Raw genomic sequence first — 19,078 nt, 5'->3', positions numbered from 1 at the left:
GTTATATTTCTTACTTCCTTTTGGGGGGTGTTCTCTCTCTCTGGCAGGCTTCAGTGGGGCTACAATAAAGACCACATCCGGTGCTGAGTGAAGGAGGCATGGCAAGGCATCCCCCATTCCGGAAAAAGATCCCCTGGACCTCTAGGGGTCATCATCAGGGGGCACCCATGCATGGGTGGGTCAAAAAAGTCAAGATGGTGGCTGTGGCCATGTAATTAAAGCCCCGCCTCTTTTTTATGTGCATCATGCCAAAAAAGGCACTTTGGCCACATGGCCGCAGTCACTGCCTTGACTTTTTTGACCCACACCCCTGCAGACATCCCTGGTCTCCATATTAGTCTCAGTATGAGACACTAACCCACCATCTGCATCTGCTTTTTTCACAATCCATCTGTAAGATCATATGCTCATGCTAAAATGTGGCAAACAAAGGAATCTAAACTATCCCAGCATACAAAACCGCCTTCTCTTTGAAACACTCTCGCCTTTGTTCGGAAGGAAACACATGACGATGGCGGAGACAGCCTCCTTGTTTGCCTTCTCTCTGCCCGAGAACCGGCAGCTCCTGGAACGGCCTCTTCCGCACCCTCACGTGGGAACGTGAGACCCGAAGTCTCTTTGGAAGGTCACTCAGAGCTGAGGCTATTTCAGATGATGGGCTCCTTTCCAGCCCGGGCCCAGCTGCCACTTGCCCTGAAATGTTTGGAAGTCCGCTATCAGAGGGGAACACAGATCATGGTTTATAATTAACGCAATTAAAAATAGCAATTGAATAAACCAACTGCAAGAAGGGCAGGGAAGCTGTTGTGTAACCAGCAGCCCAGAAGGAAACGCCAGAAGAATGTCATGATCTAAAACCGTCCCAAGCAGCCGAAGAAGCTGGACCCCCAAAAGGCAAGTACTTTCAAGCTTGTTGACAAACTGATATTCACTGAATTTGGTGCATGCGTGGGGTAGCACAGTGTCTTTTCCTGAGCAGCTGGATGACAACTGCAAGTGCATGCGCTTTTTCCTGCTTATTGGGGACACGCCGAAAGAGCTGGCTCAATTCCTGCCAGTTCCTACTCACCAAGCTTGTCTTGGTCCATAGGGGTGATGTAGGTCTTTCTCTGAGTAGGTGGGGAGAAAACCCAGGCAGGCTGCCTGAAGAGCGCTGTCTAAGTGCAGAGGAAGATCAAGACGGGCTTAAGGATATGTGTTTAAGGTAGGGATATCCTTACACAGTTCCCAGATTGGAGTGATAATTTACAACTCCAAATACACCTAAGCAGAAAGTTGAATGCCTCTCATACCCCAAGCTGGTCTGATGCCTGTGGCAATCCAGGCAGAAACTTTCCCATCGTTAGTGTGGTAGGATCACAACTTTTACCTGGAACAGGAGATGAGGTATCATATTAGGGTCCTTCCACAGGAGGTCTTTGCACCTTGCCAGAATCGGTTCCTGACTTCGGTTATCTCATGACATTGCCTGTGTTCAACAGCTGGACCAATTTATTTCGGTCTCAGCGATGATGTATTTGAGACCAGCAGTACATTAGCATTTTCTCTGAAAAGCAGTGGAGCATGAAGTAACTCCATTACACCATTTGCTGGGATTCCTGCCTTGTCCCATTACCTGGCTCCCTGGGGACAGCCACCTTGGCGGGTCTTTTAAGGAGAAAGGTGGCATGAAGGGTTTTTATCTCCTCCTCATAGGAACTGCTTGGATTTTATATATAACCAGACAAATGTACAGAATATGAAATCGGTCTACGGATGGGAGAGTTGCATATACAAGCAGTTTATTTCCCTTTTGCATGGAGTAAAGAATGAAGGGTTTTTTGTTACTCCAGGACCTGGGGCAGCTCATGATGGGACAATCCTTAAATGAGATTCTTTGTTCCTGGTTCTCAGAATTCAAGATTATCAGACTTGAAGGTGATTATGGGTTGTCTTCAAGATGCTTTGAAGGATAGGGGAATGGAAGCTGTGATTATGGGGAAGTAGCCTCCATCTTTGTCTTAAACAGAAAACCTTCTTGGGCTGCCCAGCAGTTTTAAGCATCAGTTTAGTATGTAAACAAGGCTAACAAATTACAGGGAAATTTATTCATATTGTGGAATCTCCATTTCAAGGAATGAGGGTGTTATACCACAGTTTTTGACCATGTTTAAGAACAAAGAAGTGAAGGAACTGGTGGTTCGAGGACTGGGAATGATTGTCTGAACAGCCTGAGAAGTAAAGACTGCAATTGCTTGAATAGCTCAGATCCTAGAGAGGAGAGGAAAAGCCCAAGGAAGGAAAGACAAGAAATGGAGGTTGAAGTGGCAGCAGCTGGACCAGGAAGCAGGATCTGGGAAGTGGGAAGGTTTCTGGCTATGACTTCTGTCTCCATGGCTGGTCCAGAGGTCAGAAGGCACAATAATGCCCCAGAGTTGAACTTTGGCTGCCTGATTCATGGAGGTCACCAGTGGATTACATACGGTGTTTCAAGACAGCACTTTGTAATTTAGGGGCAGTTCCTTGAATTCCAGAAGACCATGGAATGTACCACTCTGAATTGCAGGACTTCCAATGCCCCAGCAGGTGTGGACAGTCATCATCTGGTGGACTCATCCAGGTCCTCCAAGGTAACCTGGCAGGTTCTCTTGGGAGGAAAGAAAGAGATAAAGGAGAATGCCAGACATTGCTCTGATGATCTGCCAGAATCTTTCCTTTTTGTCAGACTGTGCAGCCTCCCCCTCTTCATTCCCTCTTTCCTCTCTGTTCCTCAGCAAAGCATTCTTTCCTTCCTCTATCTCTCCCAATTCCCCTTACTCTTCCTTTGAAGCTGTCCTGCCCTTCTTCTGGAGTGACTGTTCCCTCCTCACCATTTCCAGAGTACGTTCGTCTTCTGGACACAGCAGCCCCAGGGCTGGGGCTAAATACTGGGGTGGGGAGGGTGGGGGTGGGACTCTTTCCTAGAATGCTTCTGCCTCTTCTCCTCTTAGGGGCAAAAGTAACCTCCAGTGCCAGGCGTTGTGAGCAATGCTAGATAGGCCTCAGAAACAAGAGAACTTCATATTTGTTCTGGAACAGAGGCCAGAACAATAGAGCAATGGCACTCTTTTATTTTAAAAAAATGCCTTCAGAAGTTACAAATTTATGTTAGAACAATTTTGTCCCCTGCTACAGAACTTAGAAAACTTTTTATGCAGTACCAGAACCAAGTCAGTGAACTTCACTCAAGAATTCCAGGAGACTCCCAGTGTATGTTTACAAGCTTTATTTTAGCAGTCCACACATCTCACATTTCCTCTCTCAATCACACAAATCGTACATACCAAGAAACTCTGTCATTGGCCAACTAGCTGAAGGGGTGGGGAGAATCCAGGAAAGCTTGAGGTGATATTCAATGGAGTAGAAAATGGGACTTCTCCTTTCTCCAGAATTTTTTTTATTTTTTTGTATAGGATGTTGGATTACCTCAGCACTGTAGCCTGAATTGTAACTGATTGATGATTCTTCATCAGTGTTCATCATCCACCTTTGTGGCATCATTAGGATGTTCTTGTTTGTGCCCAAACCATAACTGTGCTATAATCTTGGGGAATACAAGAAAGTTGTTGAGATGATGTATCCAAGAATTCTCTGTGCCTTTGCTGCCTGATACATTTTGGAATTCATTTGAACTTCTTGCATATACCATCATCTGTGACTTCCAGTGACAACTTCCACCTTTTAAAGTCTGGCTATTAACATTTTCTGTAACACAGGCTGTTTTTTCACAACATGCTTAACACCAGCAGTTCACCTTATTGGTCGTTCTGGCAGCATACCATCCCATAACTGGTTAAAACTCCCCATTTGGGAAGTACATCATTTTCCCAGAGCTAGGGCTGTGATGGTTTGAAAAACGAAGAACTTACTTCAGAACACGCCTAAGCACAGCCCATCTCTGTTATTCAGCAAAGCAACTAGGGCTTTTTAGAGCTTCAGTATAAGCCTTAAATAAAGATGCTGCTGCTTTAAAGGTCGTATTGAGTCAACTCATTAAAGCAACTGCTTTTTCAGGCCCATGCTCAAGTGACCTAGAGAGGTGTTGCCCTTACACTCATATAAGATCCAACATACTTCTTCCAAATCAGTTTTTAAGCATGCGGAACCCTCCCCAGCACCCCTTCAGTCCTTGAAGCAAGGAACCCAGACAAAGCTTCATGACATCATTAGCCCCACCCACGTTGCCAGGCAGGTCATGGTAGGAATAGCTTTATTCCTGCAGTCTAACAGTGTTTGGGAGGTATCCTTCGGGTTGCCAGGCCCTGGCATGAATTCTGCAATGAAGCAGCTTGATTGTTTTTTAACCACTCCTTTTTTTTCCAACTCTTTTTCTCAGAGGACTAGGCAAAATGAGCTAACCAGCTGAGTTTAGGTTTCCCACAAGACAAATGGATTTAGTTTAATCCAGTTCATGACTGAGTCTGTTTACTGGGGGGTTAGTTGACTAGCTCAGCTGACTCCGACCCATTATCTCCAGCTGATCCAGTCAAATGTGCTGTGGGAACAGGGCTATAAACCCCCAACAGTCAAACTGATATGGATATAAGGTGGTATATTGCATATAAGGAGAAAACAGAGGCATGGAAAATGCACACAATTATGTATTATTAACTATTAATATAATAATATAATATAATAAATAAAAGAAGGAAGACTACTACGCAGTACATTGTACTAGTACCAGTACCTGTACTACTACTAGGAGGAGGACTACTAGTAGTACGCAGAGGAGAAAATAAGCTTGATGTTTCTCATTTTAAATTTCTGCCAGGAAGGCAGGTCAGGTGAAAGGACCAGGCAACAAAGGCAGAAATGGGGCAACGCTTGCAGTGTGTGGTGAAAAAGTCAAGGTGGCAACCCCGACTGTGTGATTGAAGCTCCATCCATTTTTGTGTGTGTCGCGGCTGCCATCTTGACTTTTTTCCCCACGCCCTTTGGATACCCCTGATTCCTAAAATCCACAGAGGAGAAATGGAAGTAGAGTTGAGCCAAATGTTGGGGAGCACCTTGTGAGTGGGGCTTCACCTTGCAGAAAGCAACCCTTCCTCCTGTTTGGGAGGGGCACCGTCTCTACATACAGCAACTTTGAACTAAAGGCAATCAGTGGTCATGACCACAGTCTCACATTCAGCGGAGGAGCAGTTGGAGGAATCCAGTATTGGCTGGGGATCTGGACCCAATGCCTAACACCAGAGGCTGAACGTAGGGCCCAGGGCCCATGACCTCCATTATCAGCTTCAAGGGCCATGTCCTTGTCTGGCATTCTGAGGGAGGTTGTCCTCTAATAAGGTGGCTCAGAGCTGCATGAGTGGCTCGGAGAGGATCAAAGAAGCAGAAGCAGGAGATCCGGTTGTGAGCTGGGAGGAAAAGAGGCAAAGTCATGAAACATTTCAGACTAGTGAATTCTTGGCTCAGCCCTAATGAAAACTGAAGAGTTTCTAGAAAGAAAAGGGGTTTCTAGAAAGAAAAAAGCATTTATTCTGAAAAACCATAGTAACTGAAGCCTCTGTTAAACCAGCCATCCGTTGCCAGTTTAAGTATCAGCTAAGAGACAACAGGCCCAGTGCAGAAAGTCTGCATCTTAGTAAAGTCCAAGGTTCTAAAATGTAAGCACTACACTAATTTCATCCTAATAATATAGTACCTAATATTTTTATTACTAACATTCCAAGCATTTGCTTGCTATTCCCCCCAAATTATATCAGTATCAGATTAGTACTGCTATTTCCTTATTCCCTAATCCTCCCCTTCACCCTGGGAAGCCGAGGCTGAAAATGGGCCGTTTGCCTTAAGCCACCCAGCAAGTTCGTGGCTGAAATGAGAGGTAGTAGGTCCCTCATTTTACTGGATTACACTGCTGGAGTCCTGAATATTCAGAAACTACACACAGATGAACTGTCATGTACATTAACCATGAAAAGTAAAGCTAACTCCAAAATTCTCCATCCTAGCTTCTCCTTTTAGTTTGTAGTTTTCTTTTTCTACTACAAGAATCTCGGCCTTTTAAAATTTTTTTGCCCTGATTGCCATGATGAAGGAAGCAGGATATTGTAAGTTAGGGTGCAAAACTCAGGGCAAGCGGGATGACCATTTTCTGCATTCCTTTTGTGCCATCTAGTGGTGGTCAGGATTTTTCCAACACAGATCTCTTAATCCTATTGCTCTAGAGCAGGGCTGATCTACAGTGCTTGCTGGCTGGGGAATTCTGGCAGGTGAAGTCCACACATCTTCAAACTGTGTAATGGTGTGTGGGAATAACTTTGGGAGACAGGGCAATGATCCGATAATAGGCAGTTTAGCCCGCTGTAGGAATGGGGGCATGGCAAACGTCCCAGAAGGGACCCTCCCTGGTTCCTTGCATTGTAAAGGCGATGGGGGAGAAATGTACTTTCAGACTTGCAAGATTCTGTTAATGTAATTTACAGTAAAGTAGAGCTCGTTCTTCTGGGTGTGCTTCTTGTCTGGACTACCTTTCAAGGCTTACAAGCTGCCAAGGCGGAGAAACACTGCTCTAGATAATTATTTTGTATACCAGTTCTTATGATCTTGGGTAGGGCTATCAGATCCAGGCTGCAAATCGCCGGTTGGCCACTAGGTGGCAACAGACAGATATAGAAAACTCTTAGGTTTTGGTGCCATCAAGTGGTCATCTGGAATGTTTGCAGACAGGTTGAGTAGGAAAGCATTTGTGATAAATCTGCCAAACTGTTTCTGCAGATCTCTTTTTCCCTTGGTAACAAGTGTTTCCTGCATCCGTTTTTTTCCAAAACACTGCACACCATTTAAGTTATTACATCAAATCTCCTCATATCTATATCTCATAGGATTTGAAATATAAATTTCAATTTATTCAGAGGAAACAAAGGCAACCAGTGAAGAGGAAATATGATGACAGTTCATTCTTTTCTTCTCTTGAATCTACAGACAGAGCGGGCCTGCGGTTTCACAGATTGAAAACACAGGATTGCTTAACTACAGTGATGAGAACCAAAACAAGATTAATCATAACTGTTTTTATGACTCTCTTTTTGTTAGATTCCTACCCCACAGTCAGGACTGTGCCCAGTTCCCATAAGTATTGTGGAACCAGTGTGTCCTACTTAGCTCAGTTCAACTTTCTCCAACCTGAGGCCCCCACATATACATTACAACTTCAGGCCTAGGATCAGAGGCATCCATAAGGGGATGTCAAAAAAATCAAGATGGTGACCACAACCTGGCGATTAAAGCCTGGGCCCTTTTTTACCTGTGTCACACAGGTAACAGGACAGGTCCAAGGACAGTGATGATATAAACTTATAAGGAAGCTTGCATGCACTCTAGAATCCTCAGCAAATCTGGAAGGCTTTACATCTGGAAAAGCTCCTCAAGACAGAAAGTTTGAAAGCCACGGTGATAAATACTGTCCACCAATCAAATATTGCAATAAAATATTCCTGGGTGTCCAAAACTGTTATTGAATATTCAGAGAATAATGGGATAACAATGTATAAAATTATATATAATACATAATAATATATATTATATAATATTATAGATATAGATACAATACATAAAATTAACAAAGGAAAATAGGGGAATACAACTGGAATTGCATCTAAATTCCATTCCAGACTCCTTTATCTTCAGGCCCTAACATATACTGTATGGTGGGCACCAGGTTGAGGAAACCTGCTATGTTTATACCTATGTTCTTCTTCTGTAGTATGTCAGCATCCATTCATCCTATTTCTGCCAGTTTGCTATCTTATAAACTCCAGTTTCTTGCAATCTTCCACTGTCTCCCTTCCCATGTTCATTAGAAAGCCGTGGCTGCTCTACCTAAAATCTCCTATAGACCCATTTCCACACTCACATCTCAGGTTCATTTATGACCATGGGAAGAAGCAGGATGGGATTACCATCTCTTTCACTCCATCATTTATTTTGCATTGCCAGGGTGTATAGCTGAACCTTGGCCTCTCTCTGGTGGGGTGATGACCTATGTATAAATTTGATTTATTATTTTTGGTTCATTATGCTGCACTGTAGCTCCTTGTCTGCCACAAGGCTGTACGTTGATGATTTATGGAAGACATCTGGGATCCTACAGGGTAGCCTGTAGACTGTGTCACCGCTATCTGAGAAGCCTCCACTGATCCCTCCTCCATGCAGCAAAGCAGTGGAGTGTCAAATTCTAATCAGCTTCAATTCTCAAACCATAGCTGAACAGGTGTCCCTAACCGATTCTGAACTGAAGGTCTCTCATACCGTAAGAATGAAATCAGAAACAGCTGAGATGTTTTTGTCCTTATTTCCTGCCAAGAGAGGGTCTCCAGATTCTGTTCCAAGTGAAAGGGAGACAAGATGGTTCCCGTTCCCACCTGCCCAAGGGTGTTGGAATGGAGAGGAACAGAGCAAGAGAATGCTCTGAAGAATAGCTCTGAAGACAAGGTGCATGGTACCTCATGGCCCAAAAATATTGCTCCAGGACCCATGGAACTGACGAGAATGTCATTCAGGATTTAATGGAGGAGAAGAATATGTCTTAAAAACATGTACCAGCTTTGCTTCTGTTTATCTGAAAAGCACCCGTGCATTGGTAAACCACATGCAAATTAATCATCAGAACCACAGCTCAGTTCAAGGGCCATCCGTAGATATATTCTGGACTGAAGCAAGGTTATTAATATATGCCAGAAATGGAAGATTGTGTCTGTAATAAGAACGGATGGTTTGTACTCTCCTGTCCTCTTTTTAGAAGTCACTTTGGCCATAGTTGCTAATAACTGGAGTCATATATCTTTCTTTTTGATGGGTAAACACTCATAAATGATAGAACAGGCTTAACATTTTTTTAAAAAATCAAAGGCTATTCCAGAATCCCGGCGCTACCCACTTCGGCTCCCAGCACTCTGCCAACGTTATACGTAGCCCCCAGCCATCAAAAGACTGAGCAACGCTCGACTCCTTTATGCTGGGTGAAGCCACCTCAGAGACTAGTAACAAAAATCACTCTGGTTGACCTATTTGACAAACATATTCAGCATTTCCAGAGGAAACATGACTGCCATCAAACCTCACTGGATATTTGATAGGGTTGCTCGTGGCAGGATTGAAAGATTTGTCTTTCAGCACTAGAGATTTTTCCTTGGCTAGAAATTCAGATTCTAATTTCTCCAACATTCGTGTTAAGATTGGCCCCAGTGTTTTCTATAAGTGTTGCATAAAAATGATAAAAAGCAAACTGCACCCCAACAATTCCTTCTTCCCTAAAAAAAAAAAAAGGAATATGTTTATGAAGTTCATCAAAGCTAGTCAAAATACCTTTCTAAAACATCTGTTCAAATTTCACAGAGCTCTCTTTAATCCTGTTTTCAGACAAGTGCTGCTTTCACAGAATGTTAAACCGATACTGTTTAGTACGTGTTTAGATTATCCATAGCCTCTTTTTAATATAAAAACATGGCCTGTTCATTTTATATGTAATAAGTAATAAAAGCAATTATAATCTGATCAAAAGGAAAACTGCCCCGTTCTTAACATTCAAACCCAAATAAGGTTTTATAGAGTTTCCAAGGGGTGATCAGAGTTAGAGTTTTGAGAATTTTTAACTGAAATTTAGTTTCACACCAGGCAAATCAAATAGCAAAGAAAAACAGCCCATTAAAAGAAGGTGAAATTTATTATATATTTTCAATGTTGGTTTAATACAGTGCATCAACAAAACATTGAAAATAAAATAACTACACAGGCAATAAAAATGCATTGTTTGGAAATATATTTAATTTCATTTGTAATCTTAAGGAGAGATATGACATTTTAAGCATTCGTATTTAATTATTCGGTCCAGAAATACATTTGTATTTCTGTATTGTATTGTATGTCAAACTACTAAGATGGAGATCAAATGTGTGAATAAACTATCCTTAACCAAAGGACTACTCAAGATTTTTTAATATTTAATTTAATTAATCTAACCAAATATATTTCCAACATTTTGCTATAGTAGATATAAAACTAACAACACAAAAAAGTGGAATTAATTTCTGATGGTGTACCATTTTATCAAATACCAGAGGTAATTGTATAATTTTTCTAATTTCCTGAAGAAATTTCAACTGGAGTTGTAATATGTACTAATTTAATTACATCTCTTCAACACATTTTAGAAAAGTTTTGATTAATATAAAGCTCCTTTAAAGGGTCATACTACCATCTATGAGTTATGTTATTAATCAAGTCTTAGTATCTTTCCAAAATAGATATGAAGGGAAGTTTATACCATTAAGTCTCTGTTGTCAGACTTCACTCAGTTGGCTAGGTAGAAATGGCAAAGAATAGACTTTCAAGGACACCAAGGCCCTGTAAGTAGATTTATTGTGACAATGTCAACAAAGCCATTACAAAAGAATTCCGTGACTGCTGTGTATCAAACGCAAGCCTTATTTATATTGAAATCAAAATTTAACTGTTGGTATCTCCTTCTCCTGCCTGCATCACGCAAAGGGTTAGAAGCTACTCTCTCTTAGAGTGAGGGAGGATGGCTTCCACCTGTCTATTGTTTTGGTAAGAGAGTGACCTGGCTCAGAAGCTAAGGAGGGTCTGGTCCGGTTAGTACAGGAACCCTCAGAGCTATAGGCTAGACTCTAAGTTGTAAAAAATCCCCAAAAGCAGACAATGGCCAACCATTTTCAAAAAGCCTACATGCATATATTCATGAAGTTACCAATGAAAATATTTCTCTTTTTAGCCCTGCATGAAACACTTTCTAGTTGCGCTGTCTCTAACGGACATTAGTGGTGGCTATCTTGATCTTTTAAATTTTCTCCGATTGTGCCATCAAGAATGTGGAATGTGCAAAATTCATCCTATTTCAAATGTCTTTTCTGCTAAGTTCCACAATTCCTAAGCCTCTTGATGCTCATGAGATGCTCTCAAGAGCTGTGGGAGCAAGCAAGCCTGAATAGGATTTTTTAAAAATGTCATAGCTTTGAAGCCCACATGGCTGTGGTTGTGAATATTGCTCTAATACGTACTTCTGTTCTCCACATGAGGCTGAGCAAAAGAACAGTGCATTGAAATCTAAATCAGAAGTGGAGGCCCATTTTTTGTGATTCGGAGGAGATCAGTGCCAACGGACCACACGTTTTTATAAACAGCTGTCTATCACAAGATGCACAGGACTGAGATGATGTGGGGCTTGGCACCTGACTCAGGATCATTTCAATAAGAATAAAATAGAAGGAAAATCTAAGAAAGGCAGTAATCCCTTGGGTGATTTCTTACTCAAATCACTAATTACTAAATTACTAAAAGCAGTGAGCCTGGAGTTCACTGCATGGAATTGACAGCCCTTGAGATATTCTCAGAGTTATCTGAGGCTTCAGAGATAAAGCATGAACTTTGAATAGACTTCAAAACATATTGGAATTAGATGACAGTGGAAATATTTCAATTTTTTTTAAAGATGTTGATGATGCTTCAGAATCTGAGAGGCATCAGACCTGGTTAGTATTCGGATGGGAGTCCACGAGGAAATCCCAGGGTTGTAGGCTAGACCATGAAATTAAAATAAATAAATAAATAAAAAATAAATCATCCTGAAAGAAAGGCAAAGGCACACCACTTTTGTATTGCTGTCAAGAAAATTTGAACCCTAACTAAATCCACTGGGAGCTGACTTCAGCTCAACTTCACTACTAAAGATATTTCAAGTGAGCGAAAGTCATCTCAAAGGAGGCTTGTTAAACACTGAAAAGTATGAGTAATAATCAGGTTCCCCCATCATTTGAAATATCCCAAAAGCTTTTTTCACACAGAGTCCCAAGAATAATAGGTCAGTCATCTTACAAGGAAGTTCCCAAGGCAAACAAACTGGGAAGTTTTCAGAAAAGCCCAAGGGAGATGTCAGCCAGTGTGGGAGTGTGCAAGCCACATGCAAGGAAGACTGTAATAGCATGCTGAGACAGCAGACCAGCTCTGCTCTGAGTCCCACCCAGAACTCCATGGTCCGATGTATCACCTACCAGTGACATCCCTTCCTTTTTTTTAAATAGTAATTTTATTAAGAATTATAATTACAACAATAAAAACTAATACAAACTAAAAAAAAACCCTAAAAGAATCAAAAGAAAAACTAAAAGGTGCAGAAAAGAAAAAAAAGGGGGGAAAAAAGAAATAGAAAAGAAAGAAAAAATAAGAATATAGTAAAAAAAAGAAAAGAAATATATAAAGAAGTGACTTCCCACTTTCATCACAAGTATAAATAATTTTAGTAACTTATTGCCTTCTCTTAAAATACAATATATGATCTCTTATTACCATATCTCATCTCATCTATAAACAAATCCATAAAGTCTCATCATTTCAGTCCTGATAACAGCAAAAGTCCATTAAGGGTTACCAGAGATAACAACATAACTATTTTTTTTTAATCTGTTCAGTCATGTCCGATTCTCAGAGACTGCCTGGGTACAAGTCCCTGCAGTTTTCTTGACAAGATTTCAGAAGAGTGGTTTGCCATGCCTGCTTCCCAGGGCTGAGAGAGAGGGACTGGTCCAAGGTCACCCAGCTGGCTTCGTGCCTAAGGTGGGACTAGAACTCACAGTCTCCCAGTTTCTAGCCTGGTGCCTTAACCTCTACACCAAACTGGCTCTCATAACTATTTTAGCCTTGATCAAATAAACCAACTTTATATTCCTTCCTTTTACTTTTAACAATCTTGATATTTAGTCCCTTCAAATAATGTAGAACTTGATTTCATTTTTTTTCTTTGTCCCTTCTCACAAAATTCTTCAAAACTTTAAGAAGCCTCTTTTGTAAATCCAATATAGGAAAATTATCCAGGTCACTCTCTTGGTTTGTTGTTTGCATATCCTTTTTAATTATTAAAACATGAGCCAGTTTCTTTTGTATGTCCAGTATAGAATCTTCTTCCATATCATTCTTGTAGCCTGTCATTTTTAAATCCACTTTCAGCTCAATCTTGATCTTGTCAGATAGAACCTGTTCCTCTTCCATAACATCTTTTAGACACAGTCTATCTATAGAGGCAGACACTCTTAAAATTAACTGCTGGGCCCATTGTTCAAAAATATCCTTCAGTATGTCCAATGTTAAAATATTTTGCTCCATTCTGTAAGTTGAGTTTGAATGTTCTCCTTTAATTGTAATCTTTAGTTCCTTCTAGTTCCCTCTAGTGTCCAATTTTTAAAGTTTTATCTTATGGGTTTTCTTTTTTTAAGAATTCAAAACAAAAGCATTTTCCCATGGGAAGCATTCTTTATAATTAATTCCAAAATCTTATTTCAAAATTATCTGGACTCAGTCTGTTGTAACTCTCTAAAATGAAAGTTTTAATCACCCTTTTGCTGTTTATTCCCCCCCCCCTTTTTTTTTAAGTTCTTAAACTTCTCATTAAAACTTCTTTCACTAAAGATTGAAGGAAACTCAACCAGGCTGTAAAACGTGTTGATCCAAAGATTCCTAATAGCTGAAAAGCAGCTAACAAGCATTTTCCAAAAGTGATTAGAGAGGAAGTATGGGCGAACGTAATGTCCTTTCAAAGGTGCTGACCATGGTTTGAGCAAGATGGCCATTCCCTCATCTCCCAGAGCTCTAAACCCACCAGAGACCACTATCTTGCAGTCTGTTCACAAGGATCAACTGTCTGGAGCACTTGTGGGTGATCTCAAGTCCTCTCCTTGTCTGGAGAGGAATTATCGAAAAGCTAGTCTAGTCACCAACTCTTCATTCTGCCGTAGTCATCAGCTCTGCTTTTTGTAGAGCCATTTTCAGTTCACCATTTCTTCCATGGAAGTCAGTGGCATTCTTTCCTTGTCTGGAATGATCTTCAGTTTATTAGATCTCAATCAGCCCCTTATTAGTGATCAGAACACATGTTAAAGATGTCAACAGAGTGAAACAGAGCTGACATCCATCAACATAAGCCTGCCACTTATCTGCCACCTAATCACATAGTGATTCTCATGAAGATATTAAATAGCAAGGAGGAGTAAAATGAAATCTTGTGGAATACCATAGGACAAGGCAGTGGGGCTGGGGTGATGTTCTCAGGCGTGGCCTTCTGAAATCAATCTGCCAGTTTACAACAAGATTCCCATAAAAAGGTGTCCCCAACTCTCCATCTAAGTAGCATGTTATGGTAATAAATGTACAATATAGTACAACATAATGGAATATAATTTACAATTATTTGTATTATTTATTTTTATTGTTGTATTCAATTTGGATGCCACCTGACTCCAACTGACTCTGGCGGCTTGCAGTAATAAAAAAGCCTAAGAACTCTAGGAGGTATTATGCAAAGTAATATAATATAATATATTATAATATAATATAAACAATTATTTGAATGCAACCTACTCAAACAACTCTAGAGGATATTATGCAAAGCAGTGCAATGCAATATAATATAATGTAATTTACAATTATTTGTAAGCCACCTACTCAAGCAACTCTTGGAGGTGTTGGGCTGGTATAAATTGGACAATCAGTCAATCAACCAATGACAGGAAACTTTGTTTAGAAATCCATGACAACTCCATAAAATCTCTAGATCTCTTTCCAGTGAACATAATCACACTTACAACTCAGGCAGCTGCAGTTTTCTCCAGTTATAAACATTTCCCAGACTAAAAAGGCCTTGGGATCATAGAATTGGAAGGGACCCTTCAGGGCCATGGAGTCCCATCCCTGTTCAGTGCAGGAATCCATTTCAGGCATGCTAGCCTCCTCTTGAACACCTGCAGTGAAGACTTCAACTCTCTCTCTCTCTGCATCACTGGTTCCACACTGGAACTACTCTTCCTGCTAGGAACTTTTGCCTAACATTCAGTCAGAATCTCCCTTCCTGTTACTTAAATCCATTCTTTCATATCCTGTATTCTGGAATCAGAGTAGACGGGTCTGGACCCTCTTTTGTGAGAATTCTTTCCAGCTGTTTGAAGAGCATAATCACATCTCTCCTCCGTCTTCTCAAGGTTCCCAGCTCCTTTGAGGTATCTTCACAGAAATCAGTTTCTAGTCCCTGCTTGTGGCCATCTTCTGAAGCTTTTCCAGCTTTTCTGAATTCTTCTTAGAAAGGGGCCCCCAGAAGACAACTTGAACAGAACGTAGTGTAATTTGTAGATATATCCACATGTGAAAGTCAATGAGCTTTCAGGAAAGCAGGAATCTCTCCTCAGCAACAATTAGTGAAAAGTTAAAATGTATAACAGAAAGAGAGATTCTTTTAACTTTTCACTAATCGTTGCTGAGGAAAGATTCCTGCTTTCCTGAAAGCTCACGGACTTTCACATGTGGCAGGAAGAGGTAGAGCCTACAACCTATTCAGCAGAAGGTCAGAAAGCAAGAGGTCCCTGAAGGCAGAAGGAAGACCCTGAGGTAAGCAAACTCATAGATAAGGGGCAATCCACATAGCTGCTTTGCTTTCTTCCTGCTCCAGAGCCAGGAGAAAACCAGCCGTCACTAATCACACTGCTCCCACAAAGTGCCCTTAATGTGCACCCAGAACAGGACCGTGCTGTTCGTCCATACAGCTGCCCTGCAACACCATCCGGACAGGGATCGGTGGTCTTCCACAACTCAGATTCCAGTCCCATCCAGTGTCACTAACCCTGAGAAAGGCTTTGACCAATTGTCATACACCATGTGGTGGGGTGGCATTTGTACACTTCAGGTGTTCCATTCAAGCTTTTTTTCTCATTTTACATCAGAGGATCATTGACCTTTCAGCCTATGCAAGATTGTTCTTCAGGTCACAATTGGAAATACACCAAGGAAGTTATCACCTGAAAATGCCTTGTGTAGTAGTCCTATGAAATATTCATAGATGCTGCCATCTAGAGGTCACACAGATTACTGCTAGTTGGAGTAATCAGATCAGAATTCCAACCTATTATGCTGTAATATAAATAACCTCTGAATCATAGCATCTATGGAAATATTGAATATAAGATTGATATACCTAGGCCAAACATCCCTCCCCCACCATGGGTGTCCACATTGCACATAAAAATGGGTGGAGCTTCAGTCACACTGTCATGGCCACCATCTTGCCTTTTTTGACCACACCCCCTGCTTCCTCCAGCACAAAAGCTGTTTTGAAATACTTGTTAGGTTTATTCTTATTTTAGCTTCAGCTCTTCAGTCCTAAGCCATGGGACTGAAATCAGGGATATTGATTTCTCAATTTCATGGAAAAGATCAATATCAATATTCCCACTGAAAATTCTACAAAGAAATGAAGCGCTTGCCCACTATTTATTATTTTATTTTATTTATTTTTCACTTTTTATGGCCTGCTCAACTCAAGAAGCTCCTGGCAGGTTACAACAATATAATAAATCAAATCATAAATGCAACAATATAATAAATCAAAATAATAAAACCAGTAATAATAAATCAGCAACCTTAAATCAATCTGCCCAAGATGGAGGCCAATGAAACATGGTTAAAGGTCTGGTGAAATAAAAGTATCTTTAAAGACCTCCTAAGAACCAAGAGAGAAGGAGCTTCACCAACCTCTAGGATTAAGGAGCACCAAAATGTGGGGGCTGCCACAGGGAAGGTCTGTTGTTAAGTTCATGTCCCACTCACTTCAAAGAGAGGAGAAACTCTTAAAAGGCCTTCCTGAAGTGGTTTCACTGGATGGAAAGATTCAACTCTGGCAAGGGGCGCACTGATAGGGGAGGGAGTTTGCCATGTGGGTTCTCTGGTGTCTTCGTGGGACACCAAATCCTTTTTTGGTTGCCAGTGGAAATAGCAATCTCTTGGAAGACCCACATTCTTTCTTCCATGACATTGATATTCCATATCTATCCTTCTCAAAGGAGAAGTAGGGTGTCCAGTCTCTTTCTCTCACAGGCATGGTCAGAATGACCACAGAGGCACAGTGCCCCAGGCCTGGATGGAAGGGAGTATCCTTAGGTGCAGTCAGAATAGAAGACAAAGAAGCAAGGCTGGATCAAGGCCAACCGATGCCCCTCAGCCCTTCCATTGCTTAACTGATAAAACATCAAGACTCAGTAAGTGCTGACGGTGAAATAAGAGATTAAAAATTCAGTTTTCTTCCAGGCCATTCCCCAGGCCAGAGCCCACAACTATATTAAATATAAACTTTAAAAAAAATATTCAACACTAAATAGCGGTAAGCAATATAAGCAAATTATTTACTTCTAACTAGGGCAACAGAAAAAAATGCAAATTTTCAACACTTTTTAATGCATTTTTTAATACAATTGTTACATTGTAAGGGAAAAAGCAAATATAAAAAATTATTGAAAACTATTTTTAATCTGCCTCCCAAAGATTATAAGGCAAAATAAATTAAGGGCATGATAGCTAAGGGAAAAAACTCTGGGGCCCCCCCTTCCCTTTGGTGCCCTAAGCATGAGTTTATTTTGCTTAATGGTTAATCCAGAATAAGCCCCTAACTACGTGCACCTCATGTCTTTTGTGGTCAGTAGTTTACAAAGTCCTGAAGAGTCAGTGTCACTGAAGTCCTACTTCCTACACCAGTGTTTCTCTACTTTGGCAACTTTGAGATGTCTGGACTTCAACTCCCAGAATTCCCCAGGCAGCCATGAATTCTGGGAATTGAAGTCCAAGCATCTCAAAGTTGCTAAGGCTGAGAAACGCTGTCCTACACAGTAGCTCCTCCTAAAGTATAATTATTATATGACTGAAAAAGAGAATTTTGAACCTGGGGGATTAAAACATTTTAACTGTTTTAACAGTTGGAGAAGAGAGGAGTGAACTGTGAGCAAACTAAGAGTTTGGTATCTCTCGTCAATGTGATTTTTGGCTGTTAAAAACACATCACCTCCAGTTTTCACAGTAGATTTGCACTGGAGGAACAAATCCTTGAGATTCCAACATCTCTCAGACTTTCCCCTGAACTGTCTCTAATTAAACTTTGGCTAAACTTTCAGCAGTAACTTTGACTGACCTTTGTATCTCAGTGGATTGAAACCTGAATGAAATTCACCTGGCAATTCTGCTGCGGCTTGCGTTCCCAGGTCCCATCTTGCAACCATGGCTGTGCCAAATGTTTCACTTCCTTCTAAGAAAAGGCAGAAGGGGAAGAGTTGGGAGTGCATTCGCTGCCTCCGGTTCCTCCATTACTTCGCCTGCCAAGAGCAAGCACAGGCCCTGGGGCTTTGTCTTCCTCCAGATGAGGACCTTGCAGATGTTGATAGCATCATTGACCCTGGAAGACCTGGACTCCACTCCTGGCATTTGAAAGCCCTGGAGATGACTTTTACATCAAGCTTTGCGGCTCTTGATAATGTAACAGTGCTTGTTATTAAGGGATTATGGGTCTAGCAAGCACTGATAATAAACATATGATAGGCAAGGACTACGCTAAAGGTCTTCTCACTCATTCATCACACAGACGCACACACTCAATCACACGCATGCATGTTGCTATGGTAGTGCATAACATTTGTAACTACGGAAGGAAAAATATACCCCTCAACAAGAGCAACAACAAGAACACGCTATTGTTCTCAGCAATACCAGTGCCATGGAAAATCTGCCTGCCTTGCTGCTGGATTGGTGACAGTTTAGAATAAGGACAACTGCCCAAAACACTAGCTTGAATTGTACAATGCCCATCATGCGGGAATAGCCGGCTTTTAGGGCATTACTTCCAGAAAGCAAGTGCAGCACAGGAGATGGTCAAACACAAGCAGGGTGTGTGGACAGGGTTGATTTTTAGATGAAAACTTGTATTAAAAGCACTGGATGGGCCAACAAACTTATCTCCATTCTATTTAATTTGGAAGGATGTTGTGGCTGGTGTTACTGTTTTGAGGGTTCAAATATTAAAACCAGATTGTAGCTTCTGTGTCTTCTTCTCTTACATGTGCAAGTTACAAACTCGGTTTGGGAACTGAAGTCCTTGAAAAAGGACAGCATATCCAAAGTGTGTAGGTCAATTTAATATTTATTTACCACTGCCTCCCACTTCCCACCCACCCCAGTCTTTGTATTCAGGCCATCCATGGGAGGGGGATTCGAAAAGTAAAGTTGGCAGCTGTGTAATGATATG

At 41.1% G+C, this 19,078-nt stretch overlaps 1 protein-coding gene across 2 annotated transcripts in view; it reads left to right on the top strand.

Annotated features, from left to right (window-relative positions):
- The first annotated feature begins 617 nt into the window (after nt 1-617).
- Nucleotides 618-19,078, top strand: part of LOC103067482 (dual specificity protein phosphatase 13B-like) — a 30,120-nt gene continuing 11,659 nt past the window's right edge. The window contains exon 1 of one of the 2 annotated variants that reach the window (XM_007437098.3): nt 618-894. The gene's annotated coding sequence lies outside the window, so the exon portion shown is untranslated. The remainder of the gene's footprint in view (nt 895-19,078) is intronic. The other variant, XM_007437097.3, reaches the window with a different exon arrangement.

Source organism: Python bivittatus, unplaced genomic scaffold (genome assembly GCF_059951505.1).
Source record: "Python bivittatus isolate LINGU-HERP-01145 unplaced genomic scaffold, Pbiv_v1 ctg000050_np1212, whole genome shotgun sequence".
In the NCBI taxonomy this organism is placed as follows: Eukaryota; Metazoa; Chordata; class Lepidosauria; order Squamata; family Pythonidae; genus Python; species Python bivittatus.
This window is presented reverse-complemented; position numbering and strand designations above follow the sequence as displayed.